This window comes from Cricetulus griseus (genome assembly GCF_003668045.3).
Source record: "Cricetulus griseus strain 17A/GY chromosome 1 unlocalized genomic scaffold, alternate assembly CriGri-PICRH-1.0 chr1_1, whole genome shotgun sequence".
NCBI classification, from domain to species: domain Eukaryota; kingdom Metazoa; phylum Chordata; class Mammalia; order Rodentia; family Cricetidae; genus Cricetulus; species Cricetulus griseus.
The window spans coordinates 144,312,559-144,333,510 of NW_023276807.1; positions in this window are offsets into that span (position 1 = coordinate 144,312,559).

The following is a 20,952-nucleotide window of genomic DNA, read 5'->3' on the forward strand; positions in this document are numbered from 1 at the left end:
TGAAAAAGCCATTTACATTGCCATAGCTCAGAGTTTTCAAATGTACAGTTACTTATTTATACATAATTTAGGGTCTAACTATGAACAGCCATGTGTCATCTAAATTATATTATTTGAAATTGCAGACTGTAGCTGAAAAGGTATTTCAAACTACAAAATATTGATTGTACTTATGCATAGAAATTGCTTTTAAAAAATAATTTCTCTTCTAATGCTCTGAATACTAGTGAAATACAATTAATGAGATTCTTTTCATTTTTCCAGAGAAATTCCTTAAAGGTGATAATCTACAAATATTGATGTGGGTACAGGACATTACATTGCTGATGCCATAAAAAGGGACTCCTTCACTTCAGTAGAAAATTGTGTCTAAATAAAACATATGTAGAATCATGATGCCTTATCCACGGACAACATCTAAGACCACTTCACCTGACCCAGTGTGATAAGTATAAAGAGAAAGTGGTTAAGTTCACAAGACTCTATATACAACAAGACAATAGAAGGGATGTTCAGTAGACTGAGGACAATTGTCAAAAGAAGATAAATGCCTTTCAGCATTCTACATGAATTGATAATGAAAAATCTGAACTCTGATAGATCTTGCTTAAAAAATTTGTAAAGCTGGGTGTGGTGGCACACATCTTTAATACCAGAACTCCCTAGGCAGAAGCAATTGTATCTCTTTGAGTTCAAGGCCAGCCGGACAATGTAGTTCCAGGTAGCCAGGGCTATGTAGAGAGACCCTGTATCAAGAAAAAACAAAAAAAATTTATATGTTATAATAATCAAGGGTAAGTTTCAAGGATTGCACATGTACCTCTGAGCTCTTCGTGTATGTATAAATCTGAAAATGAGTTGAGTAAACTAATAATCACTAAATTGTAAAACAAGACATAACTACCTCTCCACATGTAGTATTTTTTATACTTTTTTATTTTTATTTTTTTAATTTATTTATTAGTTCTAGTTAGGGTACAAGCTTGTTTCACGTGTAAGTCCCTTCTCCCTCTCCCTCCCCTCACCCCCATCCCTCCTCCCCCACCTACCCCCCACTCCATCCACCCACCACTCCCCAGGCAGGGTAGGGCCCTCAACGGGAGCTCTGCAAAGTCCACCAAATCTTCCTGTGCTGGTCCTGGGCCCTTCCCCATGTGTCCAGGGCCAGAGTGTAACCCTTCATGTGGGATGGGCTCTCAAAGTCCCTTCTTGCACCAGGGAAAAATACTAATCCACCACCAGAGGCTCCCTGGAGTGCAGAGGCCTCCTTTTTGACATACATGTTCAGGGGTCTGGATCAGTCTTGTACTGGCCTCCCTGACAGCATCTGGGGTTGATGTGCTCTCCCTTGTTCAGGCCAACAAGGGTTCTATTCCTGTGGGTTTCTCCAAACTGGTACAGACCCCTTCGCGCTTCATTCCTCCCTCTCTTCAACTAAATTCCAGATTTCAGCTCAGTGTATATCTGTGGATGTCTGTCTCTGCTTCCATCAGCCACTGGATGAGGGCTCTAGGATGGCATAAAGAGAAGTCATCAATCTCATTTTAGGGGAAGGGCTTTTAGGTTATCCTCTATACCATTGCCTGGATTGTCAGATCGTGTCATCCTTGTAGGTCTCTGCAGATCTCCCTGGTTCCAGATCTCTTCTCGGACCTATAGTGGCTCCCTCTGATATAGTATCTCTCATCCTGCTCTCTCTCCTCTATTCTTCCCCCAACTCAATATTTCTGCTCCTCCATTTCCTCTCCTCTACTCCTCTTCTCTTACTCTTATTGTAGCAGCTCCCTCCCGCCCAACCTTCATGCTCCCAATTAGTTCAGGAGTTCATGCCACTTCCCATTCCTGGGGACCATTTATCCCTTAGAGTCCTTCATGTTTCCTACTTTCTTTGGTGAAGAGGATTATAGGCTGGTAATCCTTTGCCCTATGTCTAAAATTCATATATGAGTAAGGACATACCATGTTTGTCTTTTTGTGACTGGGTTACCTCACTCAGGATGGTTTCTTCTAGTTCCAGCCATTTGCCTGCGGATTTCAAGATTCCCTTGCATTTTTCTGCTGAGTAGTACTCCATTGTATAAATGTACCACATTTTCTCTTTCCATTCTTCAGTTGAGGGGCATCTAGGTGGCTTCCAGGTTCTGGCTATTATAAACAATGCTGCCATGAACATGGTTGAATATATGTCCTTGTTGTATGAACATGCACTTTTTGGGTATATACCCAAGAGAGGAATGGCTGGATCTTGAGGTAGACTGATTCTCATTTTTCTGAGCAACCGCCATACTGATTTCCAGAGTGGTCTTACAAGTTCTCACTCCCAGCAATGGAGTAGTGTTCCTTTTTCTCCACATCCTCTCCAGCATAGATTGTCATTGGTATTTTTGATTTTAGCCATTCTGACAGGTGTGAGGTGGTATCTCAGAGTTGTTTTGAGTTGCATTTCTCTGATGGCCAATGATTTTGAGCACTTTCTTAAGTGTCTTTCAGCCATTTCAGATTCCTCTGTTGAGAATTCTCTATTTAGTTCTGCACCCCACTTTTTAATTTCATTGTTTGGTGTTTTGGTGGCTAGCTTCTTGAGCTCCTTGTATATTTTGGAAATCAGTCCTCTGTCAGATGTGGGATCGGTGAAGATCTTTTCCCATTCTATGGGTGGTCATTTTGTCCTACTGACTGTTTCCTTTGCCTTGCAGAAGCTTCTCAGTTTCAGGAGGTCCCATTTATTAATTGCAGACCTCAATGTCTGTGCTACTGGCATAATGTTCAGGAAGCAGTCTCCTGTGCCAATTTGTTCAAGGGTAATTCCCACTTTCTCTTCTAGAAGATTCAGTGTGGCTGGATTTATGCTGAGATCTTTGATCCATTTGCACTTAAGTTTTGTGCATGGTGACAGATATGGATCTATCTGCAATTTTCTGCATATCCGAATCCAATTGTACCAGCACCATTTGTTGAAGATGCTATCTTTTTTCCATTGTATAGATTTAGTACCTTTGTCAAAAATAAGATATTTGTAGGTGCTTGGGTCAATATTAGGGTTTTCAATTCGAATCCATTGGTCTATCTGTCTATTTTTGTGCCAATACCAAGCTGTTTTCAGAACTATGGCTCTTTAGTAGAGCTTGAAGTCGGGGATGGTGATGCCTCCAGAAGATCCTTTAATGTAAAGAGTTGTTTTGGCTATCCTGGGTTTTTAATTTTTCCATATAAAGTTGAGTAATGTTCTTTCAATGTCTGTGAAAAACTGTGTTGGGATTTTGATGGGGATTGCATTGAATCTGTAGATTGCTTTTGGCAGGATTGCCATTTTTACTATGTTAATTCTACCTATCCAAGAGCATGGGAGATCTTTCCATTTTCTGGTATCTTCTTTAATTTCTTTCTTTAGAGTCTCAAAGTTCTTATTGTACAGGTCTTTTAATTTTTTGGTTAGTGTTACCCTAAGATATTTTATGTTGCTTGTGGATAATGTGAAAGGTGATGTTTCCCTGATTTCTTTCTCATTGGATTTATCATCTGTATATAGTAGGGCTACTGATTTTTTGAGTTAATTTTGTATCCTGCTACCTTGCTGAAGGTGTTTATTCAGCCGTAGGAGTTCCCTGGTAGAGTTTTTCGGGTCACTAATGTAGACTATCATGTCATCTGCAAATAGTGAAAGTTTGACTTCATCCTTTCCAATTTGTATCCCTTTGATCCCCTTTTCTTGTCTTATTGCTCTAGCTAGAACTTCAAGTACAATATTGAAGAGGTATGGAGAGAGTGGACAGCCTTGTCTTGTTCCTGATTTTAGAGGAAACGCTTTGAGTTTCTCTCCATTTAGTTTGATGTTGGCTATTGGTTTGGTGTATATTGCATTTATCATGTTTAGATATGTTCCTGTTATTCCTGTTCTCTCCAAGATCTTTATCATGAAGGGATGTTGGATTTTGTCAAAGGCTTTTTCAGCATCTAGTGAGATGATCATGTGGTTTTTCTTTTTCAGTTTGTTTATATGGTGGATTACATTGATGGATTTTTGTATGTTGAACCATCCTTGCATCCCTGGGATGAAGCCTACTTGATCATGTCGGATGATTTTTCTGATATGTTCTTGGATTCGATTAGCCAATATTTTATTGAGTATTTTAGCATCAATGTTCATGAGGGCTATCGGTCTGCAGTTCTCTTTCTTAGTCATATCTTTGTGTGGCTTGGGTATCAAAGTGATTGTAGCCTGGTAGAATGAGTTTGGCAGTATCCCATCTGCTTCTATTGTGCGGGACAGTTTGAGGAGTTCTGGAATTATCTCTTGTTTGAATTTCTGGTAGAAATTTGCTGTGAAGCCATCTGGCTCTGGGCTTTTTTGTTTGGGAGGCTTTTGATGACTGCTTCTATTTCATTAGGGGTTATAGGTCTATTTAAACTGTTTATCTGATCTTGATTTAATTTTGGTAAGTGATATTTATCCAGAAAGCTGTCCATTTCCTTTAGATTTTCCAATTTTGTTGAGTACAGGTTTTCAAAGTATGACCTGAAAATTCTCTGGATTTCCTCAGTGTCCGTTGTTATATCCCCATTTTCATTTCTGATTTTGTTAATTAGTATGCTCTCTTTGCCTTTTGGTTAATTTGGCTAGAGGTTTGTCTATCTTATTGATCTTCTCAAAGAACCAACTCATTGTTTCATTGATTCTTTGTACTATTTTTCTAGTTCATACTTTGTTGATTTCGGCTCTCACATTGATTATTTCCTGGTGTCTACTCCTCTTGGTGTGTTTGCTTCTTTTTGCTCTAAAGCTTTCAGTTGTTCTGTCAATTATCTAATGTGACTTTCCTCCAGTTTCTTCATGTGGGCACTTAGTGCTATGAACTTCCCTTTTAGCACTGCTTTCAAAGTGTCCCATAACTTGGGGTATGTTGTGTCTACATTTTCATTAAATTCTAGGAAGTCTTCAATTTCGTTGTTTTTTTTTTTATTTCTTCCTCAACCCAGGAATGGTGAAATTGGGTGTTATTCATTTTCCACACGAATGTAAGTTTTCTGTAATTCATATTGCTGTTGAATTCTAGCTTTAATGCATGATGGTCTGATAAGATACAGGGGGTTATTTCAATTCTTTTGTAACTGTGGAGGTTTGCTTTGCTGCCAACTATGGGGTCAATTTTTGAGAAGATTCCATGTGGCGCTGAGAAGGAGGTACATTCTTTTGTGTTTGGATGGAATGTTCTATAGATATCTGTTAAACCCAGTTGGGTCAGAACTTCTGTCAGATCCTTTGTTTCTTTGTTAAGTTTCTGTCTGGTGGTCCTGTCTAGTGGTGTAAGTGGGGTGTTGAATTCTCCTACTATAAGTGTGTGTGGTTTTATGTGTGGTTTGATCTTTAGTAATGTTTCTTTTACAAATGTGGGTGCTTTTGTATTTGGGGCACAGATGTTCAGGATTGAGACTTCATCTTGATGGACTTTTCCTGTGATGAGTATAAAATGCCCTTCTTCATCTCTTTTGATTGCTTTTAGTTTAAAGTCTAATTTGTTAGATATTAGGATTGCTACACCAGCTTGTTTCTTGAGCCCATTTGATTTGAAAATTTTTTCCCATCCTTTTACTCTGAGGTATCGCCTGTCTTTGAAATTGAGGTGTGTTTCTTGCAAACAGCAGAAGGATGGATTCTGTCTTCATATCCATTCTGTTAGCCTATATCTTTTTTATGGGTAAGTTAGGACCATTGACATTTAAGAATATTAATGTCCATTGTTCATTGGTTCTTCTTTGTTTTGGATTTATTGTTGGTGGTGTCATTGCGCGTGGATTTCGCCCTCCTGTTTCTTTTTGTGTTTGGTAAAATTAGATAATCTATTGCTAGTGTTTTTGTGAGTGCAGTTATGTTTGTTGGGTTGGAGTTTTCCTTCCAGAACCTTCTGTAGTGCTGGATTTGTGGCTGTGTATTGTTTAAATCTGTTTTTGTCATGGAATATCTTGTTTTCTCCATCTATGGTGATTGAAAGTTTTGCTGGGTACAGTAGTCTGGGTTGACATCCATGCTCCCTTAGTGCTTGTAGGGTATGTATCCAAGAACTTCTGGCTTTCAGAGTTTCCATTGAGAAGTCGGGTGTGATTCTGATTGGTTTGCCTTTATATGTTACTTGGCCTTTTTCCTTTGCTGCTCTTAATATTTTCTCTTTATTCTGTAGATTTGGTGTTTTGATTATTATGTGTTGGGGGGACTTCTTTTTGTGGTCCAGTCTGTTTGGTGTCCTGTAAGCTTCTTGTACTTTCATAGGCATATCCTTCCATAGGTTGGGGAAGTTCTTTCTTCTATGATTTTGTTGAATATGTTTTCTGTACCTTTGAGCAGTGTTTCTTCACCTTCTACTACACCTATTATTCTTAGGGTTGGTCTTTTTACGGTGTCCCATATTTCCTGGACATTTTGTGTTAGGAATTTATTGGACTTGAGGTTTTTTTTTTTTTTTTTTGGTTGATGAATGTATTTCCTCTAGCAAGTCTTCAATAGCTGTGATTCTCTCTTCCATCTTTTGAATTCTATTGGTTATACTCACATCTTTAGTTCCTGATCATTTTATCCAGCCTTTCCATTTCCAGCATCGCCTCATTCCATGTTTTCTTTATTGTGTCTATTTCAGCTTTCATGCTTTGAACTGTTTCAAGAACTTCCTTAACTTATTTGGATGTTTTTTCTTTGGTTTCTTTAGATTCTTTAAGAGATTTGTTTATTTCTTGAATTTTTTGGTTTGTCTTTTCCTCCGTTTGGTGTAATTTTTTGTTTGCTTTTTCTTCTATTTCTTTAAGGGATTTTCTTGTTTCCTCTTTAAAGGTCTCTATCATCTTGCTGAGATAATTTTTGAGGTCCATTTTATCTTCATGCTCTGTGTTGGGCTTTTCAGATCTTGCTGGAGTGGAGTCCCTAGATTCTGGTTGTGTCATATTGGTCTTTCTGTTGTTGAGTGAAATCTTATTCTCTCTTCTTCCCATATGTTCTTTTAGTGGGTGCAGGTGCAGTCTCTCTATCTCCTCTTGTGACCCAGTGGTGCGTGGGGGCCAGGAATTCAGTGTCCACAACTCTGGATGGTCTTGCCTCTCCTGGCAGTCTCCCCACTCATTGTGGATCGGTTGGCAGAAAGAGATGGAAGAGTGGGGTGTTTCCAGATTCAGGGAGCTCCTCCTTGTCTGTGCATGTCTACCCCAAGTAGGCGGGCACAGGCCCGGGGTGGTCAGGGTGAGTGATGTTTTGGGTGGGGGTTGGGTAAGGGCAGAGGCTCTCTCACCTCGTTCCTGGGTCGGCTGGCAGAATCCACATGTAGTATTTTATGTGTGCCAGCTTCATCTTTAACTTAAACTGTGCTAGTTTCCTCCCAACATTGGTATGTGTAAGCACATTTCTAATGTTGAAAGTCTGTGGAAACCAAATATTCTATCTCCTCTGTGTAAGTTCATTCATTGTCTTCCTTTTCTTCCTTTATATAATTTCTCTCTGGGAACTTCCAGATGGATAACAAGAGTTGACATATGTTAATTGAAGGCAACTGTGCTCTCTGCTCTCTCATTGTATTTTTCTCTCTGGTGCTCCTTCTCTCTTTCCATCCCTTCTTTCACATACATGTTCTCTCTCTCTCTCTCTCTCTCTCTCTCTCTCTCTCTCTCTCTCTCACACACACACACACACAAACTGAAATATGCATACACACACTCACCATATACAAACTCATAGACACACAAATGCACATACATTGGTGCATGCAGCTAGAAAAATAATGTGAGTTGACAGACATATTATGAAAACAGAAATCAAGCTGAGATCCCATAAAGAAAGAAAAGAGAAGACAAAATGCTGACAATACACAGAAAAGAACCAGGCAAAATCAGATGCAAAAGCAAATTTGAGGAAAAAAAAACTGTTTTCAAATCATATGTTGCAACGTTTATGGTTGACTTTGCAAGTGAATAGGAAGCAGCTCATATCATCCCAAAAACTTTCACACTATTCCACACTGTCCTCAAAAATTTAGATTTTGCTCCTTCACATATGAGTCCATTGAGTTTATATGTAAGCAGATACCAGATGCACAGAATAGCAAATCCCTTTTCTTTAAAAGAGCTGAAAGCATTTTAAGTGCTATGTTAAAAATAAAATGACTATTGAGTATAAATGTTCAAATTTCAGTGAATTCTTTTTGGCAAAAAATGGAATGGACCAAGTTATATCTCTCCAAACTGTTTATGCTGAATCTGTATCCCTTACTACCTCAGAGTCTGATTGCATATGGAGACATGGTTTTTAAAGAGATGAGTAAGTTAAATCAGGTCAAAAGTATTCCCTAATCCAAAGCAGCTGGTATCCTAGGACTTTAGAACAAAGAAAATAGATGAAAAGAAAACTACAGGAATACACACAAAAAGGCAGAGATGCCTCAGCAGAAACTAAGCCTGCTGACACCATGGTCTCATATTTCTAGCTTCCAAGATTGTGAAAAAATAATTTTTGTTGTCGCTTAGGCTTACACCCATAACATGGTGTTTGGTGATGACAGTCCTACCAAACCGGTACACTGCTAACTTCCTAAACAGGTGGTGAATAGTACTTCTTAAATACAAACCTAGTATTATTCACAATAATCATTTTTCTGTGTTACCTATAGCAAAATGTTACTATCACTAGGAGAATTTCTTATGTAAGGAAATGAAGGTCAATGACATGGCCCCCTAGGTAAAAGTATTTGCCATGCAAGCCTGACAACTTGAATTCAATTACTCTATATCACAGTGAAAAATAAACTGACTCTTCAAAAGTCCTCTGAGCTCTACATGTATACTGTACACACACACGAAAGAGAGAGAGAGAAACAGAGAGACAGAGAAAGAGAAAATAAAATCTTAAATAATAAAATAAAGTCAACACATCTTATGGTCCTATAAGTGTCTTCTCCACAAGAAGTCTGGCCAAGTTTTTCACAACCTTGAAACCCTAACTGAGTCTCCAAAGGACAGAAATGGTACATTCAGGATTTCCAGACAAAACCACAAAATTAGAAAGGTACAAGTTGAGCTACGGAAACAAAACAACCAGTTGTAGTCTGTGTTTCTGGAAACTATAGAAGGTTTCCAATAGGCAGGGAACTTCAAGACTTATATTGAAGTCTCCATGACACCTAATTCCTGTTCCTAAATCCCTGTGATGCTAATTTGTTGCAGTTTGTTCCAGATGCCTGGGTACATGCCTGCCTTCCATTGCTGAACCAGAAGTTCCTCTAGGGCAAAGACTATTTGACTGTGCATACTTTTGATAGTTGAGAGTGAATAAATGATTTTTATAAATGAATTAGGCTAAATCAGAGATTGAGAGTATCTGTGACTCTTGCAAACAGCCAGCGATAAGCAGTGTAGGCACACAGATTACTTAATAGTAGCTATGAGCATAACACTGTCATTGGACAACACATACTCAGTCCCTGGAAGCATTGTTCAATCTCATTGTAAAGTCTCTGAAAGTAGACTAGACCCCATTATATCCAGCATTTCTTATACTATTATAACATGTCTAACAACCTGAACTAATGATGAATCAGTGAATATGAATTTCTCATTCCAATGAAAACCAAAAACCCTAGAGTACCTAGAAACAAGGAAACTTGTATTTGAAAGGTATATGTCCATACTTGTGTCTCTATTCATGATATTTGTAGGTTGCCAATGGACATGCATCCATCAAATTGACTAGTCTTAATTCAGTCTCAAAAATATACTCAATAACAACACTTGAATATTAATAAAAGTTATCCTGGAATGCAAATCTCAATAAGGTGTTGCACTGCAAAGACTGAACAGGATGAAGAAACAAACCTTTGCAAGATCATCTGCTCTGAGTCCCACAGAACCTGTCAGTCACTTCAAACAGCTCTCTTCTGCTTTTGGTCAGCAGCCAGCAGGAAGGCACAGGGATCAAATGATTTAATCAAGGTGTGTTCTGGAGCACTCAACATGCCTGTTATTTTAATGTGAGCTGAACATTCATCATTTTAATTATATATCCACAGCACCTTAGTCATCTATTTGGCAATTAAATGACTCAGAAGGTTGACTGGTTGCTTATTTGAATCAAGAAAAACAAAGTTAGAGAGAGAGAGTGAAAGGGGGTAATGGGTTGACAAAAGGGGTATAAAATCAAATCAAATAAACGAGAAACATGTTATATGTCAACTATGGTGTTAGGGATTTACTATGACTCTTGCCACACATTCTCATAATAACCTGGGGTAGATACAACCATCTGTACCCTAGCTTCCAGACAGGCTATCTGAATCCTAAAGATCCATTGAACAAATTTGGTAATTTTAAACAGCAATAATTTAATTACTTTCTGATGACTGTGATAAATTCAGCTAGGATATTTCTCTAGTCTCTATAGATATGTAATAGGGTCCTTCAAATATTACAGAACTTAGATCTAGTAAAGGGTTAGCTCCATCTTGGAAAAGTGAGCACTTTGTTAGCTAGGTACACGTTTCTTTCATAAGCAATGACAGGACCAAAGCCATAATTAGGGGGAAGGAAACAGTACATTTCCATAGGTTAAACTACAGTCACATGGGTCAAAGCAGATTATAACTAGAAAATTCTACAAGTGCTCATAGGCATCAAGTGGTTTTATTTCTCCATGCACCCAGCCAGCTGGTGATCATTAAGACAGATTTTGAAAAGGAATCTTGAGTCTTAATTCACACTTCATTTTCTCCCCATTTTCATTGTTCTCTCTTCACCCAGTGTTACCTGGGGGTGAGGAGATACCAGATTCTAATTGAAAACATTCTGTTGAAAATGACCTGCATCTACAGGTTATTTTAAAATAAACTCCTCACCCACAAAAGAGTTCCCCGAACTTAAATGATTTGCCATGTTAAAGGCATAACATCTTTCACAGGTTCTGAATCAAGTGAGGCTTTGGGATCATCATGTCTGAAGATCATTACATGCAAACTACAAAATCATGAATACTTAAAAATTGAATTCAAATGCACAAGCATGAGTTTCAAGCCATAAAAGATAGTTAAAAAATAATAAAAAGAGCTTTTAAAAGACTGTGGTTGTGGAGCTAGTGTTACAAAATGCCACATGGTTCTCTTCTCTTAGGAAGCCATTTGAGGACTATGGGAAAATGTGGGGAAGTGTGGATAAGAGTTGATGAAGAAAAAGGATAACACATAAGAATCAACCATAGAACATGGAGTCAATGTAGACATAAAGCTCTGTGTCCTTATAGCTCATTTACATGAGCAAGCAGCATTTTAATTTGTAATCACAGTGTGCACCACCTGTTGATCTTTTTAAGATTCTTTTTTCCTTATTTTGTGTGTTTATTTTATGAACATATGTATGTCTAAGTGTGGGTTGTGTGCACAAAGGAGTAGGTCAGAAGAGGGTGTCAGTTTTGCTGGAACAGGAATTATGAACTTCCTGACATGGGTGTCGGCATTTAAACTCTGGTCCCCTATGAGAGAATTGTGGGCTCTTAACCATTGAGCCATCTCTCCAACCTCATTTATTTATTTATTTATTTATTTATTTATTTATTTATTTATTTATTTATTGCATGTGTGTGTGTGTGTGTGTGTGTGTTCAGCTGTAGAGAGAAGACAGATATGTGTGATGTGGCGAGCATCAGTGGCATGCATATACCTTTAGGTCTAATCACTTTGATTTACATATCGAGTCAAATCTAAGTAGCTTCACATGTAAGAACTTACATATTAGCCATATGCTATTGAAAAAATAAAATAACATGAGGTTTTTTATCTGCTATGGTCATATTTCTAGGAACAAACTAAAGAGGAGTGCCAAGTTCTTTAAGCCCTTCACAACCACTCAGAAATTAATTACAACAAGGAGCATGGTGACCTAAAATAACTTCACTAGATCATCAGCTAAGTATCACAAAATTACAAAGTATAAAAGACAATTTAGTAGTTTAAGTGTATATACATGTCTTAGTTAGGGTTTCTATTGCTGTGAAGAGACAACATGACCACAACAATTCTTATAAAGAAAAAAATTAATTCAGGGTTGCTCACTTAACAGTTTCAGAGGTTCAGTCCATTATCATCATAATGGAGAGCCTCACAGCATGCAGTCAAGCGTGGTGCTGGAGCTCAGTGCTACATCTTGCAGGCAACAGGAAGCGGACTGACTGTCACACTAAGGAAAGTTTGAGAAAAAGAGATCAACCTCAAAGCCTCTGCCCTCATGGTAGCATACTTCCTCCAACAACCTCCTAATAGTGCCACTCCCTTTAGGGGCCATTTTCTTTCAAACCACCATGATACATATAATAGAATATTATGCAGACTTCAATAGGAAACAAGAGGATTAATAGATGGCCTTTGAGAACACTACATTAAGTGAAATGAACCAATTAGAAATAGACCAAAATATGGCAATACCTACTTGAACTTCCTGAAGTAATCAGATTCAGTGCTTTTCCAGGTTGCAGATAGAGGAAGCAGGGAATGCCATTCATTGTAGGAAGAAATTTAGTTTTGCAAGACAAAGGACTTGGGTTTTACAGCAATGCATCTCACACAACCAAACAGCAAATTTAAAAGTAGTAACATAAAAATTGTATGTATCATGCATTTTGCTATGATTAAAAGTGGTTTTAAAAAAGTGAAATCATGAAATTCACAGTTAAATTGACGGGGCTAGGAAAAAATCATCCCAACTGATGTAACCCAGCTCTAAAAAAAAAACAAATATGGCATGGTACTTATGAGCTTATATTTGGCTGTTAGTTATTAAATATTCAATAAGACTTATAACCACATATTAAATCCATATAATTACAGAGACTAGGCATAGAGTAAAAGGTGGAGGGGACGGATGGATCTCCCTAGGAAGGGGAAATAGAAAAGATAGTTATGGAAAGACAGGGCAGGGGGACCTGGAATGGAGGATCAATATGAAAGGGAAGAAAAAGGAAGATTGAGAGATGGAATCATGGGAGAGATAAACAAAGCTAAATGGCAATTGAGGGCTCATATGGAAACCTAACATGTTAGAAGCATCCTAAAACATATACATATATGAAGGTGATCTAAATGGAATAGCCAAATAATGAGGGAGATAGTTCCCCAACTGTATGCCTTTTTAAAAATATAAATGAAATTCTGGAAATGGGTTACTTCTAATCAAGTTTTGGACAAAGAATACCCATGGAAACCTGCAAGGAACCCAGGCTATTGCCAAGACCATTGGATGCTCTCCACAAACTGATGGTAAGGCCCTATTTCTGAAGGCAAGAACTTCACAATTCATTGAACATGGAGAAGTTGAGCTGGTGCCTTCCTAGAGCCTTCACCCCTACTGACTAGAGTTCAGAGTACTAGAAGATACTCTGCATGTTTCCAGAGGACAAAGGTAAATACCAACCCAGCTACAAACCCTTTGATCTACAATGGTGGCCTACCTGAAAGATACACTGGTGTAACAGTGGCACAAAGCTTATGGGAGTAACTAACCAATACCTGATTGTATTTAAGGCCCACTCCATGAAATAGAACACATTCCCAACACTGCTTGGGTGGCCAAAAAACTGAGACTAGTACTACTGTTCTATTAGGGATGTAGCAATTAAACAACTCCTAATGACATTCTGCTAAACTCACAGATCAGTGCCTTCATCAACCATCATTAGAGAAGCTTCCTCCTGTAGTAGATAGGAACATATACAGAAGACATGCAAATGGACAGTGTGAAGAAAGTGAGACTCCTTGGACACTCAGCCAAAAATGTGATGTCTCCATCAAATCCTTCCCTTCAGGGATCAGGCAACCCTGCAGAATAGGAGGCAGGGGGATGGAAGACATCAAGCAAACAAGGCTTTCTAAACAAAGCAGAATGAAAATACAGATGATTTCACAGAGAGAGTGGCAACATGCATAGGGCCTACAGAGGTCTGCAACAAATGGAGTCCCAGTGCTGAGAGAAAGTAGAGACAAGCCCCCATCCCTAACCCAGAATCTGTCTCCAATTGATAACCCCTAGTAAATGAAAAAATAGTTTTCTCCAATGGGGTCTCACTAGGTATACCTTACAGCCAGACCCCACGATCATCAGTAAATGGCCAATACAACGTAAACTCAACAGCAATTTTGGAGGTTCTTTGTCTAATAATACTTTGTCCAGGCTTGCAAGTTTTTTAAAATATTGTGGTTTCAGGCTTTGCAGTTTTATGGACTATCTGTATATGAGAATGTATGTGTCTCTGTGTCTATTTGTGTTTCTTCTATTCTATTCTATTCAAATTCTATTCTATTCTATTCAAACATTCTATTGTTTGCTTTGTCCTATTCTGGTTTGTTTATTTTTTATTATTATTTCTAGATGCTTATTTGTATTCTAATAAGATAGAAAAGAAAGGGTGGTTGGGAAAAGCTGGAGGAGTTGGGGAAGGAAAAATCATAATCAGAGTATGTTTCTTGAAAAAAAATCTACTTTTGATAAAAGGGGTATATTAAAAAGTACAAGTAAAATATTATAAAGCATGTTTTTACTTACAAAATATATGAAGTAAAAAATACATGTATATTACATATATAAACTTAACCAATATACAAAATCATTTATCAAAGTACAAAGTGAATTTAATAAGGTTGTTGAATCCACAATAAGTGAAAAGCATAGCATTATTAAAATCTAGTCACAAACAATCAAAAAGTCCTGAAGACAAATCTCTGCATTAGAGTATTAAGAGACAAATTAATATATCCTATTGGTAATGCATATAATGTTTGTTTTGTGATATAGTTTAAACTTTATACTTAAATTTTAGAATAAATATTTTAAAAGCTTAAAAATGGTTTTTAAAAGGTTATGACCTGGAAGACTGTCTGCCTTCGAGAGAAGCCCCATACTTTCAATAGCAGTACGACTGGTAGGGACTAGCAAAGATCAATAGGAACATGAGCATGACGGGAGTCTGATAGAAATGAAAGTGAAGTTTCTTAAATCCCCGAGAAGAGCACAGTAACGGACAAGAATGTTTCTCTGCCAGAACAACACTCAGAGGTACCACAAGGGATGAGAAGTCCGTAGCAGAACAGTCAGCTTTGGGCCATTCAAAGACCTTAGAGCTAGCTAAAACATCACCACAGGACAACAGCTGAGACCTGGTGGGGCAGGTTATACAGCAACAGAGTCCAACAAAGCCAGAAACCAACAGAACCATGCTCCTGGCCAGCCTCTCATCAGCAGCTTTCACAACTTGTCAGCTTCTTTCAAATGCAGAGACACGGGAAAAGAAAAAGGAAGGAAAGAAATCTCAACTCTGGTCAACCAAATAGTGCCTCAAAATCAATGTCTTCAAAGTGTCTGAGTGATTATAATTGGCTAATACTGATTGTATTGCTCATTATGAACAGGAGCACACATTCTAAAGATATATTTTCTCATAACAAAATAAACAAGATGTGCTTTGCATATGAAATACCACAATGGTACAATGTTATGCAAGCTGTATTCACTACATGCCACCAAGGAAAATAATGTTGTCTCTCTACAAATAAGACCAAATTCACACAAAATTAACTAAGTTGCTCAACCTGGCATTTCTGCTAGCTGAGATTCCCACTCAGCTGTGCCCTGTTCTAAGGACCAAATACCCACTAATCATGGCTATGTTCTCAGCTTGTTACCCATTCCACACATGTATCAAGGTAATTTCTCAAAAAGACGTATATCTCCACAGGTGTCTTGTGTACTAGCATCCTGAACAACAATAGTTTTCTTGGTGCCTTCTTCCTAAAGTTCTAGTCACTACTCAGTCCCCTTCTGCCTCATGTACTACAGTATTCCCTCAACCCAAATCTGTAGGCTTGCTCCTAATTAAAGCAGAGATTCCTGTAGCCCTTCTTCATTCACAAAAACTCAGCTCCCTGCAAAAGGGGCCATGAATACTCTCTAAGGTTCTCTCATAAAAGTTTTGTTGTAGTTCACAGTCACTTAGCATATCCCCACCTGAAGAATAGGCATATACCAATCCCCAGATGCCCTGCTGCCAAGGCTCTTCCAAACAAACATCGGATGAAAACCATTACAGAAGCCATGTTTTTGCTAGGACAAGCCCTGGTAATTGTTGAAATTGTGCTGTCTTCTACACACTACCCCTACACCCTTCCTTTCCTTTCATTTCTACCTCCATGGACTCCAAATCTACTAGCTTGGTTATGGGTGACTTTGGTTTCCAAGGAAAGTTCCAGTCCATTCAACTGAATATAGAAGTTAGTTCTGGGGTTGGCAAATGATTAAAAGCAGACTCTTGGTTTTTTTTTTTTTTTTTTTTTGGTTTTTGCCTCTTGGTTATTTTTCATAGAAATGTTAAGAAAGAAGAAGTCTTCTTAGCAAAGATTGCTACCACTACAGGATGTAAGTCTGGAGCCGGAAGAAAAAGTCAGTCTAAGACAGATCCCAATGATGAAAGCAGAATCAAGGAGGGAAAGTCCTCTAGGAAACACTTGAGTCACTGAGTTTAGATGAAGACAAACTGTGGCTGGACTTTTAAGTTGCACAGCCAATTTTCCTTTTCATAATTGAGCCATTATTAGTCAGATTTAAGACACTTATAACCCAGTGTTCTGAATAATGTATTCCTCAAATGAAGCAACACTTACCATAATGACAAACAGCACACCTAGAATACTGAGGAGAAGTTAATTCACTTTTCCGAATCTGGCCTTGTTGCCTTTATCCCTGTCTGTCGGGAAGGGGGGAGTCAAGCATGTTCGGAAGCAAATCTCTGTATTGCTTTTGTTGTTGTTGCTCAATCAAATAAATGACACTCCTCTCCCCACTACAAGCACCTCCAGCTTCAGGTTTCTGTTTCTATTGGAATAATCTACTGAAGTGTTGCAATTTTCAAACTGCTTCAAATTAAGATCCATTTTGTGCTTCTTGAGAATCTTATTAATCGTTTCAAAGCACCTTGAGATTCTTAGGTGAGAGACCAGATAAAAGACAAAGCAACATTATTAAGTAATTTAATCATTACTATTCTTTCAAGAAAAAAAATACAAGAATGAAAATCTCCAGGGAACATGATAATTATGGAGACAATAATGGAGAGTTGATTAGGAAAAAGCCTCCTTATCCTTGAAAATAACAGAATCTTCTAAGGGCTTTTAGTGATGTGTGGTTTGTTTTTAATATCTTTTCATTCCTTGCAGATCCAGGAACTCTACCCCCTCAGCACAAACATAGACATCTACATACCCACTCAAGGGGTATGTACATATCCTTTGCACATATCCTTTAAAAAGGTCTAAGGGAAAATATGAAGTAATTTCCACACTATAGTAGAAATGTCACTTCATTTCTTGCTCTCCTCTATTCTTCCCCTGACTATATCTTACTGTTCCCTCATGTCCTCCTCCTGCCTCCTCTTTCCCCTTCTCTTTCTTCCAACTCCATCTCCATCCTGCCATGCTCCCCATTAGCTTAGGAGATTTTGTCCCTTTCCCCTTCTCTGTGGGACCATGTATGTCTCTCTTAGGGTCCTCCTTGTTTACTAGATTCTCTGATAGTGTAGATTGTAGGTTGCTCCTTATTTTCTGTAGATCTAAAGCCCATATATGAGTGAGTATATACCATTTTTGTCTTTTTGGGACTGCGTTACCTCACTCAGGATGGTTTCTTCTAGTTTTATCCATTTGCCTGCGAAGTTCAATATTCCATTGTTTTTTTCCACTGAGTAGTACTCCATTGTGTGAATGTAGCATATTTTCTCCATCCATTTTTCAGTTGAAGGACATCTAGGTTGCTTTCAGGTTCTGGCTATTACAGATAATGCTGCTATAAACATGGTTGAACAGATGTCCTTGTTGTATGAATGTGCATTTTGGATTATATGCCTAAGAGTGGAATTGCTGGATCTTGTGGTAGATTGATTCCCATTTCCTGATGAACCACCATACTGATTTCTAAAGTGGCTGTACATATTGACACTCCCACCAGCAGAGGAGGAGTGATTCCCTTTCTCCACATCCTCTCTAGCATAAATTGCCATTGGTGTTTTTGATTTTAGCCATTCTGACAGGTGTAAGATGGTATCTCAGAGTTGTTTTGAGTTGCACTTCCCTGACCGATAAGGATGTTGAGAACTTTCTTATGTGTCTTTTAGCTATTTTAGATTCCTCTATTGAGAATTGTCTATTTAGTTCTGTACCCACTTTTTAATTGGATTATTTGGTGTTTTGGAGACTAGCTTCTTGAGTTATTCTTGTATATTTTAGAAATCAGCCCTCTGTCAGATGTGGGGTTGGAGAATATCTTTTCCCATTCTGTGGGCTGCTGTTTTGTCTTATTAACTGTGTCCTTTGCCTTACAGAAGATTCTCAGTTTCAGGAGGTCTCATTTATTAACTGTCCATCTCAGTGTCTGTGCTACTTGTGTTATATTCAGGAAGTGGTCTCATGTACCAATCCACTCCAGGGTACCACCTACCTTCTCTTCTAAGAGGTTCAGTGTGGCTGGATTTATACTGAGGTCTTTGATCCATTTGGACATAAATTTTGTACATGGCAATAGATATGGATCTATCTGCAGTCTTCTACATGTCCGAATCCAGTTGTGCCAGCACCATTTGTTGAAGATGCTTTATTTTTTTCCATGTATAATTTTAGCTTCTTTGTAAAAAATCAGGTGTTTGTAGGTGTGTAGGTTAATATCAGGGTTTTCAATTCAATTCCATTGGTATACCTGTCTATTTTTGTGCCAATACCAGGCTGTTTTCAGGACTATACCTCTATAATAGAGCTTGAAGTCAGGGATTGTGATGCCTCCGGAAGTTCTTTTATTGTACAGGGTTGTTTTGGCTATCCTGCATCTTTTGTTTTTCCATATATAGTTGAGAATTGTTCTTTCAAGGTCTATGAATAATTGTGCTGGGATTTTGAGGGGGACTGCATTGAATCTGTAGATTGCTTTTGGCAAGATTGCCATTTTACTATGTTGATCCTACCTATCCAAGAACATGGGAGATCCTTCCATTTTCTGATATCTTCTTTAACAGAGGGAGCCATGATAGGTTTAAAGAGAATTCTGGCACTAGGGAAATGTCCAGAGATCTACAAGGTTGACCCCAACTAACAATCTAAGAAATAGTCAAGATGCTACCTTAAATGCCCTTCTCCAATAATGAGATTCATGACTACTTTATAAGCCATCCTACTGCCTTCATCCAGTAGCTGATGGAAGCAGAAGCAGACACCCACAGCTAAACACTGAGCTAAACTCAGGAATCCTGTTGCAGAGAGGGAGTGGTGATAAGCAATGGGGTCAAGACCAGGCTGGAGAAACCCACAGAAACAGCTGATCTGAACAAGGGGCTGCTCATGAACCCCAGACTGATAGCTGGGAAACCAGCATAAGACTGTTCCAGACCCCCTGAAGGAGAAAGTCAGTTTGGAGGTCTGGACAATCTATGGGGCCACTGGTAGTGGATCAGTATTTACCCCTAGTACACAAATGATCTTTGGGAGCCCTCTCCACATAGAAGGATACTTTCTCAGCCAAGACCCACTGGGGATGGTCTAGGCCCTGCTCCAAATGATATGATAGACTTTAAAGATTTCCCCCATGGAAGGACTCACTCTCCCTGGGGAGCAGAAAGGGGTATGAATTAGTAGGTTGGTGGGGGGCAGGGGAGGAGAAGAGGGAAAGGGAACTGGAATTGGCATGTAAAAGAAGCTTGTTTCTAATTTAAATTTAAAAAAAGAAAAAGAAAGAAATGTCACTTCATGAGACTCTATAAAGAGTTCTCTGGTAGAGGTGGATATTTTAAAAGGAATAAGCAATACAAAAATTTCAAATACCTGTTCTGCTGAGTCATCAGAAATGAGAAGGTATAAAAGCTGGAAGTTGGGAAGGGGAGATGGTTCATGAGTCATTCTACACAAATTTCTTACTTAGCATTCGAAGGTTCAGGACAGAATTTGGTAGTGTTTAGTAGACAGGCAAATTATGATTGTCCTAAAAGACGAGTTTAGGGGACACTTTGAGGATGCAGCCTCTGTAGCCTCCATATCAGGATAAATTCCTATGGTGCCACATCACTTCATATAAAGGTCAGACAAAGAAACACTCAAGTGATAATGATGAAAAAAACCAGTCATCTCTTAAGAATTAATGACTGGAGGGAAGGAATTGATAGTCTTTGGCTGTACTTTCAGATATTAACCCCAGCTGGCCATTAATCCTCAGGAAATGCCCTGTGCTGGGGATGTTATTGCTGTTATAAACTATGGCTGAAGGAAACTGCACATGCTCAAACACCAATGTAAGAAATTTAGCATAATGAACGATGCACTCTGTAAAGCATATTCAAGATATCCCAGAGAAATAGTTGTTCCACGTACAATTCAGTCCACTTGCATCCATCAGCTCCTTTTAGCTAGGTTAGAACTAAAACTATAAATGGTACCAAAGCTAGACTCTGAACCTGACTGGGTTGGCATATGAGTGGTGTGATTGATATTCCTGTATTGTCAGTGTTCTTGATTGGAGCAATATAATTACAGGGTTTATTGCTTATGTCAGTGAAATTACAAAGAGAAGATTAGCAGCTAGCAGAGGGTTTTGCAGACATTTCCAGAGGTCTGTCCGCCCACTGACTAGTTGATGGAGTTGGTATTTTGCTCTCCATCAAATTATTTGTAAAAAGGAGCTGGACTATTTCATATTCCTTTCTGAGTGACATTTCTAAAACTGTCATCCCTATGCCTGAGGAGATAATTCCCCAAATTGGGTTTGCATGCTGAAAAAAATCAAAAGCTAATCCCCATAGGCTGTTTGAAATGCCACCTCTGCAGGGACTCCTCTTGAAGCAGTACTTCCAGAGTGACATGAAAGGATTAAGAGGTAAATAAAGGAATTGGGCATGCTCCAAAGTCAATCTATTCAAAGAAC